We start from the raw sequence: 12,657 nt of genomic DNA, 5'->3' as shown, positions 1-12,657 counted from the left end.
TTGATGAGAGAGAGAGAGAGAGAGAGAATGATGTGAGAAATATGGATTGGTTGCCTCCCACAAGCAAACACCCTGACCAGAGCCAGGGATAGAGCCTGGTTTGTGCAACCAGGTATGTGACCTTGACCAGGAATCCCTTGACCCAGAATGGAGCCCTCAGCTTTCCCGTGCATGACACGACCTCTCACCTACTGAGCAACAGCAGCCGGGCTTCCTTTGTCTTTCAATTGGATCTTGTCATCTATTTATACGTGAGGAGATTATCGCCAGTTCTGCGTGCTTGCGATTTTATGGTTTCTGATTGTTTTAGAATTCTCTGTTACTCTTATTTTCCTGCTCTCTTGTCCTGTATGTTGAGGACTTTCGGTAGAGCTATGTTTCACTTCCTTTCCTTGATTCTAGTGTACCTCCTGTAGAGCTTTGGCCTGTGGTTACCTGGACCCTAGGCTTAGGACAAATGAACGGCCTCTCCTTACATTGGATGTAGAAAATCCAGGAGAAACACACACACACAAACACACACACACACACACCACCCCAAAACCAGCCCGAAGCTGAAGCCCTACCTCACACCACACACCGTCACTGCTAGATGTATTCAAGGACAGTGTTCAGTGGGGAAAGCAGAGACAGTGGACAGGGCTTCTAGAGAGTTTTATGTCAATCTGAAAATGAAACACGTGGTCAAGGTCATTTTTAACTTTTATTAAGAAATTCATTAGGTTTGAAGGCATCCGTTTGCCACGGATGGAAAGATCAAACAGATATGGAACAGGCAAGGAGAAGCACTGAAATGGTCCTTAAAATCCAGAAATTCTACCGATAAAAAAATACAAATGGGACCGATGTTTGTAAGGGTTCGTTGTCGAGAAAGAGCATCAATTTCAATGAATGCAGAGACATGAGCAAAGAAATAATAACATGACATAAAATAAAATAAACCGTCCCAACACGTGATGAGTGCTCCCGGTGTCCAGTGATGCCGAGAGAAGGGGCTGATTTCTCCGAGTCCAGGGAACGCGATGGGAAAAGCACCAGGAAGCGGCGAGTCACAGATGTGCACACTGGAAAAGCGCGCCTAGTCCTAGGGACGCCAGAGCCCACCGCCAGGAGGAGCGCGGAGGCTGGCCTGGGTCCTTGGGAAGGTTCTGGGCAGCAGCTCTCCAGTGGATGCCACACCAGCAGCAGGTATTGAGGCCCCAGCCCTGAGAACTCTCACGGAGGTCACTTGCGCCCTAATGGGCTCAGCCTGGACCGCGGACTCAGCGGGGGGGGGGGGGGGGGGGGGGCGGGGGGGGGGCGGGGGGCGCCGCCATGCGCATGAGCAGTGGCCACCAAAGGCGGGTGGGGGGCAGAGCCCAGGCCACCTCCCCAAGGTGGATGCTTAGACTCTGCACAAGAGCAACTGGCGGTGGAGATGCACTGACCTGCGCTCCTCGCACCCGCGTGGGAACACACCCGGGTCCCCTCTGGTCCCGCGGAATCTGCAGGACTTGGCGGGGACACACTCCCTCAGAGATCCAGTAACTGGAAGAGGTCCACCTGGCTGTCACCCACAAAGTCGTACCAGGGCCTGGGGGAGGAGAAGGGCTCCTCTGCAGAGCAATAGGGTGAGAGCAGGTCTGTGAAATCAGGGTCTGAAGAGAAATTCCCGGTGTTGTCGGGGCCCTGAGGCGAGAGTGTGGCCTCTGATGGAGCTGGGGTTGGAGTTGGAGCTGGATCAAGATCTGGAGTTGGTGCTGGATCTGAAGCTGGAGCTGGTTCTGGAGCTGGATCTGGAGCAGGAGCTGGAGCTGAATCTGGAATTGGAGCTGGAGCTGGAGCAGGAGCTGGATCTGGATCTGGATCTTGGGCTGGGGCTGGAGCAGGAGCTGGAGTTGAATCTGGATTTGGAGCTGGAGATGGAGCAGGAGCTGGAGCTGCAGCTGGATCTGGATCTTGGGCTGGGGCTGGAGCAGGAGCCGAAGCTGGAGCTGGAGCAGGAGCAGGTGCAGTGGGGACCGTGCCCTGGACACCTTGCGCAGGGTCCCAGGAGGCCTGGCTGTAGCTGGAGGCGCTGGGATCTGCTGCTGGGAAGACTTGCAAGGGTCTGTGCGGAGGCAGGCTGCAGAAACCTGGGCCCACGTGGTGCAGGGGAGCGGCGGGTAGAACAAGGCCGGTGGGGAGCATAGGACCAGCTGGAAACACAGGGTGGGCGGAGAGCACAGGACTGGCTGGAAACACAGAGCCGGTGGGGAGCATAGGACCAGCTGGGAACACAGGGCCGGCGGGGAGCACAGGACCGGCTGGAAACACAGGACCGGCTGGAAACACAGAGCCGGTGGGGAGCACAGGACAGGCTGGAAACACAGGGCCGGCGGGGAGCACAGGACATGCTGGGAACACAGGGCCGGTGGGGAACACAGGACCGGCTGGGAACACAGGGCCGGTGGGGAACACAGAGCCGACGGGGAGCACAGGACGGGCTGGGAACACAGGGCCGGTGCGGAACACAGGACCGGCCTGGAACACAGGACCGGCCTGGAACACAGGGCCGGCAGGGGGCACAGGACCGGCTGGGAACACAGGACCTGGGGGGAGCACAGGGCCAGCGAGGAGCCCACGACCCGCCGGGAGCGCAGAGCCGCCAGCGAACACAGGGCCGGTGGGGAGCACGGGACTTGGGGGGAGCACAGTGCCGGCTGGGAACACGGGCTCCTCAGGGCGCTCAGGTGTGGCCGGCTGCACAGGACTGGCAGGGAGCACTGGGCTGGGAGGGAGCACAGGGTCCTCCTGGGACAGAAGGCCCGCAGGTGCAGGCACGGGAACCGGCGTGGGCGCGAACGCGGGCGCGTGCTGAGGGGCGCATACTCCGGGTTCCTGGGGCGCAGCGTGGGCTCCCTGGCCTTGCTGCCTGCGCAGTCGCTGCAGCCTGCGGTCTTTGGCCCTTCGGTTCTTGAGCCACACCTGGGGAGGGAGGGGACAGGGAGCAAGTGTAAGAGGGGAGAAGCTGGGCGCCTCCGCCTGCGCCCAGGGCGGAGGAGGCGCAGGTAAGAAGGGCCGGCCTCACCCTCTCCCTCCGCCCCCAGACCCAACTATCGGCCCGGGGTTGGGGTGGGCTCCGGAGAGGCCATGGGTTGGACGTTGGGCAGCGGGCAGTGGGAGCGAGTGGGGTGATGGCCAGAGTTGGGGCCGTACCTGCACTTGGTCCTCCTGCAGTTTCAGCCTGGCCGCCAGGGTCTCGCGTTCCTCATAGGTCCCGTAGGGTTTCCCCTCAAAGAATTCCTCCAGGACCCGCAGCTGCTGTGCGCTGAACACCGTACGTTGCCGCCGCCGCCGCCGTGCGCTTGGGGACATCGGGGAGCCTGGCGGAAGGGGAAAGCGAGGTCAGAGGAGCTCCAAGGCCTGTCTGCAGCCCACCCGGCCTGGGCCCGCACTGGTGCCTGAGAGTGTGGCCTGTGGCGCAGCGGCCCTGACTCGGCACCTGCCCGCCCCGGACACCGGGCCTCCGGGGCCTGGGCGTCCCCAACTTCGAAAGGGGCCGGGGCACAGCGCCTGCGTGCTTCTTACGGGGCCCACAGCCAGGCTGGCGGGGCCTCAAACTCACCCATACTGGAGCCCCGGGTGGGCTTCCCCTCTCCCGCCCTCACCCCGACGGTGTCATTCCATCCCCCAAACTCACCAAGCCTCCCAGAGAAGCCTCCAGGAGCCTCCAGCCCCAGCCCCAGGATCCCACCTCCGGTCCCCAGGCCCTCACGGTGGGCCCAGACTCACCGTTGAGAACCCCGGGTTCTTGCATCATGGATGCTCCCGGGCCCTCTGCGCTTGAAGCTCTGGCCACCAGCCCTTGAGTGGCGCCTTAAATACCTGGTAGGCACGCGCCACCCACGGGTCCCTCCCTAAGCCGCTCTAGGCGGCCCTGCTCTCAGGCCCCGCCCCTTGTGCAGGTGTGTCTCTGCAAGGAGCTGGAGTTCCGTGGGCGTGCGGGAGGGGGGCGCTGCCGGGGCGCTCGGGGAGGCGCAATCATTGATTCGTCCTTTGATGGCGCAGCTGCCGAACCCGGTGCCTGTCCTAGGGCCTGGGAGACCTCAGTGGCCAGACAGCCGTGGTCCTACCCTCCAGAGGACTCGGTAGTGTGCTGTTCCCGAGGGGGCTTTTCTTAGAATCCATGTGAGAGACGGTGACCTGCGTGATGGAATGCCAAAGGAAACCAAACGGTGAGATCTCCTTGCTAGATTCAGCTCGCCATCTGAACCGCCTCTTCCCGTGTCAGGGTGGGGTCTCCCCTAACTGGACATGATTTCTGCTTCCTGTGAGCACGTTGTTCTGCACGAAAGTGGATGGCCCTGATGTCCACAAGGGATCACCCAACCAATTCCTTGGTTTATTATTGTGACTGGAGGCCCCATTCTCCATGATGTCTAAAAGAAAAACAGGGTGTGTAACAAACCAAAAATAAAAGAAATATCGGGGTCACGTGCCACCGATTGGATGGGCAAAGCTGAGGGGCGGGGCCAGGCTTGGGGTTGGGGGAGGAGATGGGGAACCGAGCCTTTCATGCCTTTGGGTGCGGACTGGTTTCTGAGACAGACTTGGTGATATCTGTCCAGGTCCCTCAGCCAACGACCGTGAGTAGGACACCAGTAGTTGAGCAAATGTGAGCTTCTTTACTTTTTAAGAATGTTTTAGAGAAATTTTGCTATTTTTTGACGTGAGAGAGAGAGAGAGAGGGAATGATGTGAGAGAAACACGGATTGGTCACCTCCCACAAGCACCCTGACCAAAGCCAGGGATAGAACCTGGTATGGGCAACCAGGTATGTGACCTTGACCAGGAATCCCTTGACCCAGAATGGAGCCCTCAGCTTTCCCGTGCATGACACGACCTCTCACCTACTGAGCAACACCAGCCGGGCTCCGTTTGTCTTTCAATGGGATCTTGTCCTCCACCTATACTTGAAGAGATTATCTCCAGTTATGCGTGCTTGCATTTTTATGGTTTCTGATTGTTTTAGAATCTTCTGTTCCTCTTTTATTTTTCTGCTCCCTTGTCCTGTATGTTGAGGACTTTCTGTAGTGCTATGTTTGAATTCCTTTCTCTTGTTTCTAGTGTACCTCCTGTGTACTTTTGGCGTGTGGTTACCTGGACCCTTGGCTTAGGACAAACGAACGGCCTCTGCTTACATTGGAGTTTGAAAATCCAGGGAAACACACGCACACACACACACCCCAAACCACCCCGAAGCTGAAGCCCTACCTCACACCACACACCATCACTGCTAGATGTATTCAAGGACAGTTTACAGTGGGGAAAGCAGAGACAGTGGACAGGGCTTCTAGAGAGTTTTATGTCAATTTGAACATGAAACACGTGGTCAAGGTCATTTTTAACTTTTATTAAGAAATTCATTAGGTTTGCGGGCATCCGTTTGCCACAGATGGAAAGATCAAACAGATATGTAACAGGCAAGGAGAAGCACTGAAATGGTCCTTAAAATCCAGAAATTCTACCGATAAAAAAATACAAATGGGACCGATGTTTGTAAGGGTTCATTGTCGAGAAAGAGCATCAATTCCAATGAATGCAGAGACATGAGCAAAGAAATAATAACATGACATAAAATAAAATAAACCGCCCCAACACGTGATGAGTGTTCCCGGTGTCCAATGATGCCGCGAGAAGGGGCTGAATGCTCCGAGTCCAGGGAACGGGATGGGAAAAGCACCAGGAAGCGGCGAGTCACAGATGTGCACACTGGAAAAGCTCGCCCAGTCCTACGGGCGCCAGAGCCCGCCACCAGGAGGAACGCCGAGGCTGGGTTGGGTCCTTGGGAAGGTTCTGGGCAGCAGCTCTCCAATGGATCCAGCCGCCGCCGCCGCCGCCGCCGCCGCAGCAGCAGCAGCAGCAGAAGCTCTTGAGGTACCAGCCCTGAGAACCCGCAGGGAGGTCACCTATGCTCTAATGGTCTCAGCCTGGATCTTGGACTCAGCAGCCCTGGCCCGCCGCCACGCCCATGCGCAGTGGCCATCAAAGGGGGTTGGGGGGCAGAGCCCAGGCCACCTCCACTAGGGGGATGCTTAGAGGTTCCCCCACTCTGCACAAGAACAACTGGCGGTGGAGATGCAGTGACCTGCGCTTCTCGCACCTGCGTGGGCGCACACCCGGGTCCCCTCTGTTCCCGCGGAATCTGTAGGACTTGGCGGGGACACACTCCCTCAGAGATCCAGTCACTGGAAGAGGTCCACGTGGCTGTCACCCACAACGTCATACCAGGGCCTGGGGGAGGAGAAGGGCTCCTCTGAGGAGCAATAGGGTGAGAGCACGTCTGTGAAATCAGGGTCTGGGTCTGGAGAGAAATTCCAGGAATCATCAGGGCCCTGAGGCAAGAGTTTTTCCTCGGATGGAGCTGGGGTTGGAGCTGGAGCTGGAGCTGGAGCTGGAGCTGGAGCTGGAGCGGGAGCAGGTACAGCTGGGACTGTGCCCTGGATGCCTTGCGCAGGGTCTCAGCAGGCCTGGCTCTAGCTGGAGGAGCTGGGATCTGCTGCTGGGAAGACTTTCAAGGGCCTGTGCGGAGGGAGGCTGCAGAAATCCGGTTCCAGGTGATGCAGGAGGGCGGCGGGTAGCACAGGGCTGGTGAGGAGCACAAATCGGGCGGTGAGTACAGGACCCCCTAGAATCACAGAGCCGGCGGGGCCACAGGGTCCTCCTGAGACGCAGGGCCCGCAGGTGCAGGCGCAGGCTGAGGGGTTCAGACTTCAGTTACCTGGGGCTCAGCGTGGGCTCTCTGGCCTTGCTGTCTGCGCAGCCGCTGCAGCCTGAGGTCTTAGGCCCTGAGGTTTTTGAGCCGCACCTGGGGAGAGAAGGAACAGGGAGCAAGTGTAAGAGGGGAGAAGCTGGACGCAACCACCTGCGCCCTGGGCTGATGAGGCCCAAGGAAGAAGGGCCGGCCTCATCCTCTCCCTCTGCCCCCAGACCCAACTATCGGCCCGTCATTGGGGTGGGCTCTGGATAGGGCATGGTTTGGATGGTGGGCAGCGGTCAGTGGGAGCAGGCTGGTGGCTGAGGGCGCGGTTGTCGTTTTCACTCAGGAGTGAGTCTCAGACTCTGGGCTACAGATCCGGGCGAGTCTCTAGGGACCCAGACTCAAACGGGAGAAGCGGGACTGTCTGGCTACGGCCCCTCCGAGGTTTGCAGCGGTTGCTGGGACAGGACTGAGAGCGGCCATAGCTGCTCCTTCCGCCCGCCCTGTTGATCCCGCCCCGCCCAAACCCTGCGCACAGCCATTTGCCGATCGCCTCAGGCAAGGGCTGGACTAGCGCCTCCCCAGAAGACAGACGCTTTCCAAACAGCTGATTCCTACAGCGAGTCGGCCTGGTGGTCAAATCCCTCTAGTGTTAACTACAACAATTAAGGCTTGGCTAGAACAAGACTGCACACAGAGACCACAAGGGGGTACACCAAGAAAGCATAAAAGATGTGGAGACAAAAAAACATGACAGAAATGGAGGATATGGAGCTAAGAATCGCAATTTTGAGGGCTTGCCATAAATTTGTGCAGAGCCTCACGAAAACTAATGAGACCCTCGATGCTACGATAAAGAAATTAGAAAGTAAGCATACACGGACTGAAATAAAGAATATTATACCCAATAGCAGACCAGAGGAGCACAAGAATCAAACCAAAGATTCGACAAAAAACACCCAATTGGAAAAGCAAAATGAAAAAAGAATCCGAAAGTGTGAAGATAGTGTAAGGAGCCTCTGGGACAGCTTTAAGCGGACTAATATCAGAATTATTGGAGTGCCAGAAGATGAGAGACAGCAAGATATTGAAAACCTATTTCAAGAAATAATGGCAGAAAACTTCCCCCATCTGGAGAAAGAAATGGACTTACAGGTCCAAGAAGCTCAGAGAACCCCAAACAAAAGGAATCCAAAGAGGACCACACCAAGACACATCATCATTAAAATGCCAAGAGCAAAAGACAAAGAGAAAATCTTAAAAGCAGCAAGAGAAAGAGGCTCAATTACCTACAAGGGAATACCCATACGACTGTCAGCTGATTTCTCAACAGAAACTTTGCAGGCCAGAAGGGAATGGCAAGAAATATTCAAAGTGCTGAATACCAAGAACCTACAACCAAGATTACTTTATCCAGCAAAGCTATCATTCAGAATTGAAGGTCAGATAAAGAGCTTCACAGATAAGGAAAAGCTAAAGGAGTTCATCACCGCCAAACCAGTATTATATGAAATGCTGAAAGGTATCCTTTAAGAAGAGGAAGAAGAAGAAAAAGGTAAAGATACAAATTATGAACAACAAACATGCATCTATCAACAAATGAATCTAAGAATCAAGTGAATAAATAACCTGATGTACAGAATGAACTGGTGATTATAATAGAATCAGGGACATAGAAAGGGAATAGACTGACTATTCTTGGGGGGAAAAGGGGTGTGGGAGATGCAGGAAGTGACTGGACTAAAATCATGCACCTATGGATGAACACAGTGGGTGGGGAGTGAGGGTGGAGGGTGGGGTGGGAGCTGGAAGGAGGGGAGTTATGGGGGGAAAAAAGAGGAACAAATGTAATAATCTGAACAATAAAGATTAAAAAAAAAAAATAAATGACAACTTTATTTCTTTCATCCTAAGGCTGATGGGAAACCATTATGCCTTCTCTTTTTTTTTTTTTTAAATATATTTTATTGATTTTTTACAGAGAGGAAGGGAGAGAGATAGAGAGTTAGAAACATCGATGAGAGAGAAACATCGATCAGCTGCCTCCTGCACACTCCCCACTGGAGATGTGCCCGCAACCAAGGTACATGCCCTTGACCGGAATCGAACCTGGGACCTTTCGGTCCGCAGGCCGACGCTCTATCCACTGAGCCAAACCGGTTACGGCATTATGCCTTCTCTTAAAGAAAATACATTTCAATTAAAAAACTATGCTAACTGCACTAACCAGTTTGGCTCAGTGGATAGAGCATTGGCCTGCGGACTCAACGGTCCCAGGTTCAATTCCAGTCAAGGGCATATACCTTGGTTGTGGGCACATACCCAGTAGGGAGTGTGCAGGAGGCAGCTGGTCGATGTTTCTCTCTCATCGATGTTTCTAAGTCTCTATCCCACTCCCTTCCTCTCTTTAAAAAATCTATAAAATATATTTTTTTAAAAACTATGCTTACTATATTGACTGACTTAATACTAAGTATTCTAAAGCACAACTTGAGGACATCGAGCGTGCGTGTTGACTCTCAGTACAGTGGATTGATTCAAAGTCAAGTACACATGTTACATGCCTCAAGTCTACATTGCAAAGTATCCTAGTCATCATCATCACCTTCACGTTTTCTTTTCAATGTGTCTGTTGATTCACTGGCAGTATTTTGAGGGAACACCATGTCAGGGGTAATAAGAATGTGTGTGGACCCAATCCATGATGGATTAATCAGAACATTCTGAACTGCTGATGATGCAGGAATTGATGCTTTTACAGCTGGGGACCGTGAAGTGTAAACCTTTGCCCTGTGAGGGACACTGGAGTCCCTACTTCAGTTGAAACTGACATGGTGTGTGGGGTTGGTGTGCCAAGTGTGGAAGTACTTGGTCTGCTAGTAACTAAACCAACACTTAACCATGGAACTGGTATTCTTCCTGCAGAAGTAGAAGCTTTTTGTTTGTTTGTTTGTTTGTTTGTCTTTTATAAAGATGTAAGCCTATAGTTTGGAGAAGTCAAGCAATAGCTATGAGGTGGCATTCTAGGACCTGAATATGGCTTGATCAATGGCAATGGGGTTTGGTTTTCTTGCCTTGCAATCTATTTATATTAAAACCTTAGATGTAATGCCTCACAGCCGAGGCTCCACCAACTGGAAGGAAGTCAGTCCTGCAGGAGTTGTCTTGGCAACAGCTGCGCCCTCCCCCAGCTGTTTCCAGCGAGGTCGAGGTTTCAGGCAGGAACCGGCCCTCAGAGCCTGGATGCACTGAGTCCTGGGTCGCCTTGCCAAGGGCTTCGCCCTCCCCAGCTGTTTCCCATTTGGCCTGAGGGAAGAACCCACCCTCAGAGCACCAGGAGAGCCCAGCAGCACTCAGTCCTGGGTTGCTGAGGAGGAGGCCACTTGTGGTAGAACTCTGGTTCTGGCCCAATAGGGGGCGTGGCCGGTTTTCAAACCAGACCCTGTCAGTAGGGAGGAGGCAGCCCCATTCTTCACAGAATCTGCTGTTGGATAGCTTGCTGTCAGTGGCCTGCCAGCCAGGAACCCCATTCACCTGCACCCCAGACCCTGACAGGAGGGAGGAGGGAGCCTCATTCCTCACGGAATCTACAGGTGGCCAGCTTGCTCTCAGGGGCCTGCCAGCTAGGAATCCTATTCACCTGCATATCTGTATAAAGTTTTAATACATTATATTAGAGGTCATGGTGGTACTGTTGTACCCACAGCGTCTACAGGAATTGCTGCAAATTTACTTCTCGGTGGAAGGGCCTTTCATTCTCAATATAAATTACCCATTCCACTAAATGAAACTTCAATTTCTAGGCTCAATATAAACAGTGAAGTTGCTAAAACTATTATAAAGGCCCAACTTCTCATTATTGATGAATGCACCATGGCATCCAGTCATGCTATAAATGCCATAGACAGATAACTAAGAGAAATTATGAATTTGAATGTTGTATTTGGTGGGAAAGTTCTTCTTGGAGGGGATTTTCGACAATGTCTCAGTATTGTACCACATGCTATGTGATTGGCCACAGTACAAACGAGTTTAAAGTACTACAATGTTTGGGGGTGTTTCAGAAAGTTGTCTCTTACAACATATATGAGATCAGAGGATTCTGCTTATAGTGAATGGTTAGTAAAACTTGGAGATGGCAAACTTGACAGCAGTTTTCATTTAGGAACGGATATTATTGAAATTTCCTGTGAAATAATTTGTAATGGATCTATTATTGAAGCTACCTTTGGAAATACTGTATCTATAGATAATATTAAAAATATATCTAAACATGCAATTCTTTGTCCAAAAAATGAACAAGTTCAAAAATTAAATGAAGAAATTTTGGGTATACTCGATGGAGATTTTCACACATATTTGAATGATGATTCCATTGATTCCACAGATGATGCTGAAAAGGAAAATTTTCCCATAGTATTTCTAAGTAGTATTACTCCTTCAGGAATGCCGTGTCACAAATTAAAATTGAAAGTGGGTGCAATCATCATGTTATTGAGAAATCTTAATAGTAAATGGGGTCTTTGTAATGGTACCAGATTTATTATCAAAAGATTATGACCTGACATTATTATTATTTTTTAAATACATTTTATTGATTTTTTACAGAGAGGAAGGGAGAGGGATAGAGAGTTAGAAACATCGATGAGAGAGAAACATCGATCAGCTGCCTCTTGCACACCCCCTACTGGGGATGTGCCCGCAACCAAGGTACATGCCCTTGACCGGAATCGAACCTGGGACCCTTGAGTCCACAGGCTGACGCTCTATCCACTGAGCCACGCAGGTTAGGCAACATTATTGAAGCTGAAGTATTAATAGGATCTGCAGAGAGAGAGGTTGTTCTGATTCCAAGAATTAATTTGTCCCCATCTGACACTGGCCTCCCATTTAAATTGATTCAACGACAGTTTCCTGTGATGCCAGCATTTGTGATGACTATTAATAAATCACAAGGACAAACCCTAGACAGAGTAGGAATATTCCTACCTGAACCCATTTTCCCACATGGTCAGTTATATGTTGCTTTCTCTCGAGTTTGAAGAGCATGTGATGTTAAAGTTAAACTTCTAAGTACTTCATCACAAGGGAAATTAGTCAAGTACTCTGAAAGTGTTTTCGCTCTTAATGTGGTGTACAGGGAGATACTAGAATAAGTTTAATCACTTTATCAGTCATTGTTTGCATCACTGTTATTTTTATATCACGGTTTTGTTGTTTTATCTCATGTTTTTGTTGTTTTTCTATCATGCCTCTGTTGTTGTTATATCCTTTTGTTACTGTTTATTTATTAATAAATTTATATATTATTTTCATATACATTTTACTAATTCCCTTTACCCTCTCACACTTCTGTTATAGAGAAAGGGCAAATAACAATATTAAAATATTTCCGCTAATTAATTCCCTTTTAATGTGCATGAATTTCGTGCACCAGGCCACCAGTATCTAATAAAAACTCTCTTGGGGGCGGAGAGCTAAAAGACTGGTCAGCAGACACTGGATTGCCAATCGCACATCATCTGCACCAACAGTAGCTTTCTTGGCATTGCTTGAATACATGTTTGCATCATCTAGAATTGTGGTCACATATCAGAAGGCAAACTCCGTCATCTGATTTATAACTCTGGGCTCCTATTCTGTAATCCCCATATCCTTCAGGATTTGTGCCATCATCTGTGCATCTTCCAGCATGCTCTTGGGAGAAGCCATCTTGCCAGACTCCATGATATCCAGTGATGAGACTTCTCTAGCTAAATCACCCATGTTAATGTATTTCAGTCCTGATCTCAAAGCAAGTTCTTTGCCTCATGTGGTTTTTCCAACCCCTGGTGTATCCATGAGCAGGATGTTCAGAAGCATTTTTTTCATGTGTCTCGGCCATTTGTATGTCCTCTTTGGAGAAAGGTCTATTCAAGCCTTCTTTCCATTTTTTA

The 12,657-nt window shown here is 51.4% G+C and overlaps 1 pseudogene; it reads right to left on the bottom strand.

The window, feature by feature from the left end:
* Positions 1–9,309: 9,309 nt before the first annotated feature.
* LOC138999799 (transcription initiation factor TFIID subunit 9-like) lies at positions 9,310–12,448 on the bottom strand (annotated as a pseudogene).
* Positions 12,449–12,657: the final 209 nt, after the last annotated feature.

The sequence above is a fragment of the Myotis yumanensis genome, unplaced genomic scaffold, assembly GCF_028538775.1.
Source record: "Myotis yumanensis isolate MYYU_CA2020_CCGP unplaced genomic scaffold, mMyoYum1.0.hap1 SCAF_23, whole genome shotgun sequence".
In the NCBI taxonomy this organism is placed as follows: Eukaryota; Metazoa; Chordata; class Mammalia; order Chiroptera; family Vespertilionidae; genus Myotis; species Myotis yumanensis.
The sequence above is the reverse complement of the archived record's forward strand: the minus strand, read 5'-3'. Positions and strand labels throughout refer to the sequence as shown.